General features: G+C 37.6%; 1 pseudogene; it reads left to right on the forward strand.

The window, feature by feature from the left end:
* The first annotated feature begins 2,482 nt into the window (after window positions 1–2,482).
* On the forward strand, window positions 2,483–4,266 carry LOC117032507 (tigger transposable element-derived protein 1-like; annotated as a pseudogene).
* Window positions 4,267–4,863: the final 597 nt, after the last annotated feature.

A 4,863-nucleotide genomic window follows, 5' to 3' on the forward strand; every position in this document is an offset into this window, starting at 1 on the left:
GTGCTGTGTTAGAGATTAGATTATGCAATACCTAACAGATGCCCCGAGTCTCTGAAATAGCAAATCTAAAGTTTCAAAACTGCATGTGTTTTTCATCAAAAATGCTGATGGAGTAACACTATTCCTGTTAATTTCACATATGTTCCCATATGCTTCCTTCATTACAATGTGTCACAAGCTTCGTGTCTACAAATTACTCGGGTTGCTGCTATTCCAATCAATAATTATAAGCTATGAAGAGCCCTCAAGTGTCCAATTTCATTTCATGATATATCTCGCACTCTGATCCTTCTACAGGAAAGTGTCTTTCTTTAGATGGTGTTAATGTCACCTTTTAAGGTTAGGCTCACAACTCAGGCCTCAAGAGACTTTTTTTTTGGTCACCAGATGAAGGGTATTTCTTTGGTTATGGCCTTGAGGTCAGTACAGAGAGAAGATATGTGTGTTTGCATGTGGGGGTGGGTAGGGGACAAAGGAGTGGAGTTTACCTGGAAATGAGAACAGCATATTTTTTGGTAAATTATACTTTAAGAAGAATATAGTAAAATATAGTTCAGGTTAGCATAAAACAAACACAAAGTTTGCATAACCATACAGTAGTAAAGCAACATAAAGATAACGCTAACAATCTTTCTCCCCTTGGTCAGTAGTGAAAGGGTAACATGTTTCTGTATTCAAAAGCAATTAGTTTATCTAGGATGATTGGGAATATGTGATGTGAAGACTCGTTCATTCAGTTTTTCTAAACACACACACACACACACACACACACACACAAGATTGTTGTAAGAGGAGTAGCAACAAGGGAAACATCACTAAGATTCTTTCAGGTAATAGAAGTTCATAAACAGAAATGAACAGTGTAGAGCTGGAAAAATAATACGCCACTTACTAGTGGGAGATCAGGGTAACATTTGAGCTTTTAAATAAAAGAAGAACACTTCTAAAGACATAGCATAAATTTAAGTTCAGAGAGCAAGAGACCTATTCTCTGAGTGTAGAGAGATGCACACCTTCAGATTTTTCAGGAATTCCGTTTTTCTTCCTGACCTTGGTTGTATTACAAGTATTTGAGGTATAAGCTCTTTTTGTCATTTAGGAAAGAGATGTGACATTTATAAAGGGGTAAGACAATTTGCTTGAATAGAGCCTGGATATAAGGAGCCATCAAGTACTTTGTGAAGTAAGAGAAAGTATTAAGAGGGTTCTACAAAGGAGGTAAAGGGAGGGGGATATACAGAGGGTGCCCAAAAATGTATACACATTTTAAGAAAGGAAAAAGCTGTATTAAAATTGTTGTACTCAATATATACCAATAACAAAAGATGAATACAAGTCATGTGTATACATTTTTTTGGCACCCCCAGTATATACGCTTAGAAAGCTTAAGTTCTAGAAGGAGATCTTTCTCCCAGACTATAAAGATAAAGCAAGAATGTGATGAAAGGAGAGGAGAGGACAGAGAAAGAGAGAAGAGGAAAGGAGAGGAAATGCAGAGATTATCTGCAGTTTATCTAATGCAACCTTTCTAAACACCATAAATCTTTAATTAATAAAAGAAAAAGAAGGGGATTGTTGGAAAGCTATAGCTCTTACAATTGCAAAGTCTTCAAGATGGAATTAGATCTTGACACAAAAATGTATCAAACTGTGAGTCCATAAGAAGGAGCAATTGTTTCAGGCTTCTTGGTCCTGAGATACGCCTTTCTTCACACCAATATGATCACTCACTCACTTGTCTCAGCTGTTTAATCCCACCATCACACTTGGTAAATTGAGAAAGAACTTTTTCATTATAATAGAATGTTTTTTGTTTGTTGGTTTTTTGTTTTTTTCTTGATGCATCTGGTTTGCATGGAAAAGGCAAGATAAAGGACATGTCTTAGAAAATGATCAGGGCTGGGCATCAACCAGTCTGCGCAAATGCCAAGGAGAGGAGAGAGAAACTGGGAGGTGTGCCCTGCTTCTCCAAACCAACACTCATTGAGAAAAATATATATATATATTGTGTCTCTAACTGCACAGCCCAAGCTTTGTACCAAAGTAGTTATGGACCTTATAAGGCTCCTGGCTGATCTGCTTTGAAGCCAAGAGGGAGCTGAGCCCCTGCCCACAGGACAGCTGACCTCTTGAGTACCACCCACTGCCTAGACCATAAGCAGACTAAGTTTACTTGACAACAGCCAGATTCTTTTAGTTCATTATCTTTCAATCACTTCTGAGTGCCTGGTTCCCGTTTAACTTATCCCATTTAGATACACAGGCTTACCTTATTTTACTGTGCTTCAATTTATTGCCCTTCTTAGAGTTTGCATTTTTTTTACAAATTGAAGGCTTCTGGCAATCCTGTGTTGAGCAAGTCTATCAGTGCCATTTTTCCAACAGCATTTACTCACGTAGTCTCTGTGTCACATTTTGGTAATTCTCTCAATATTTCAAACTTTTTCATCATTATTATATTTGCTATGGCAACCTGTGACCAATGGTCTTTGATGTTACTACTGTGATTGTTTTTGAGGAGCTACAACCACATCCATATAAGAAGGTAAAGTTAATCAATAAGTATTATGTCTGTTTTGACTCCCCAAACTGGCTGTTCCCCATTCTCTCTCCCTTTCCTTGGAATTTCAGATTCTCTGAGACACAATAACATTAAAATTAGGGCAATTAATCACCCTACAATGGCCTCTAAGTTTTCAAGTGAAAGAGTCACACATCTCTCACATTAAATCAAAAGTTAGAAATGATGAGGATTAGTAAGGAAAGCATGTCAAAAGCTGAGACAGGCCAAAAGCTAGGCCTCTTACACCAAAGAGTTAGCCAAGTTGTAAATGGAAAGAAAACATCATGGAAGGAAATTAAAAGCGCTACTCCAGTGAACACATGAATGACATGAAAACAAAACAGCCTTACTGCTGATATGAAGAAAGTTCTAGTGGTCTGGATAGAAGGTCAAACTTACAACAGCTTTCCCTTAAAACAAACCCCAATCCAGAGGAACACCCTGACTCTCCTCAAGTCTGTGAAGGCTGGAAAAAGGTGAGGAAGTTGCACAAGAGAAGTCTGAAGCAGAGGTTGGTTCATGAGGTTTAAGGAAAGAATATGTTTCCATAACATAAACATGCAGGTGAAGCAGCAAGTGCTGATGTAAAAGCTGCAGCAAGTTATCCAGAAGACCCAGCTAAGATAATTAATGAAGGTGGTTGCACTGAACAGCAGATTTTCAATGTTGACAAAACAGCCTTATATTGGAAGCAGATGTTATCTAGGACTTTCATAGCTAGAGAGAAGTCAATGTCTGGCTTCAAAGCTTTGAAGGACAGGCTGACTCGCTTGTTAAGGGCTAATGAGCTGGTGACTGTAATTTGAAGCCAGTGTTCATTTATCCTAGGAACCTTAAGAATTATGCTAAATCTACTTTGCCTCTGCTCTACCAATAAAACAGCAAAGCCAGGATGATAACGCATCTGTTTATAACATGGTTTACTGAACTGTAGAGACCAACTGCTCTGGAAAAAAAAAAAAAATTCTTTCAAGATGGTTCTTCTTATTGACAATGTCCGTGGTCACCCAAGAGCTCTGATGGAGATGTACAAGGAAATTAATGTTGTTTTCCTGCCTGCTAACACAACATCTATTCTGCAGCCCATGAATCAGGAGTAGTTTTGACTCTCAAGTCTTATTATTTAACAAATACCTTTTGTAAGGCTATCGCTATCAGATAGTGATTCCTCTGACTGATCTGAACAAAGTAAATTGAAAACCTTCTGGAAAGGACTCACCATTCTAAATGCCATTAAGAATATTTGTGATTCATGGGAAGGGGTCAAAATATCAACCTTAACAGCAGTTTGGAAGAAGTTGATTCCAACCCTCATGGATGACTTTGAGGGGTTCAAGCCTTTAATGAAGGAAGTGACTGCAAAAGTGGTGGAGATAGTAAGAGAACTAGAATTAAAAGTGGAGCCTGAAGATGTGAATGAATTTCTGCAATTTCATGAATTGAGAAAGTGGTTTTTTGAGATGGAATCTAATCTTGGTAACGATGCTGTGAAGATTGTTGAAATAACAACAGAAGATTTAGACTATTACGTAAACTTACTTGATAAAGCAGCAGCAGGGTTTGAAATGATTGACTCCAATTATGAAAGTAGTACTACTGTGGGTAAAATTCTATTAAATGACATTACATGCTGCAGAAAAATCATTCCTGAAAAGGAGAGTCAACTGATGGTGCAAAGTTCCTTGCAGCACCATCAACATTGAGGCGAGACCCTCCACCAGCAAAAAGATTACAACTTGATAAAGGCTAAAATGATGGTTAGCATTATTTTTAGCAATAACATTTTTTAATTAAGGTATATACATTGTTTTTCAGACATAATGCTATTGCAACTTAATAGACTATAGTATAAAAAAAAGTGTGTGACAAGCTTTGCTGTGATATTTCCTGTCTCGTGGTGGACTGGAATGCAACCCACAATATTTCCAAGATGTACCTATACTCTTTCAGGACCCATCCAGGAAACCCATATGCTCAAGAATAAGATTTTAAAAATTATGTACCTATACTTTAAGAATGAGGAAGAGACTAATACATCTTGAGGTCCTCTGAGCAAGTACTATGGTTAATGAAACCCTTACTAAAAACAAATGAATAACTATACTGTTGATTTGAAAACAGTAATTCATTAACTCACCACATGTAACTGTTTAGGGCATCTGAGATGAATGAGATGTCAAGTAGAGAACGGGCATTCTCGGGGACACAAAACCTGTAAAGATAACACCTTCTTGGGGAAAGATCTGCTTGCTACAGATAGGAAAGGATTAGTAGGTAGTTAGGCAATTCTAGCCAAGAAC

Source organism: Rhinolophus ferrumequinum, chromosome 2 (genome assembly GCF_004115265.2).
Source record: "Rhinolophus ferrumequinum isolate MPI-CBG mRhiFer1 chromosome 2, mRhiFer1_v1.p, whole genome shotgun sequence".
Classification (NCBI taxonomy): Eukaryota; Metazoa; Chordata; class Mammalia; order Chiroptera; family Rhinolophidae; genus Rhinolophus; species Rhinolophus ferrumequinum.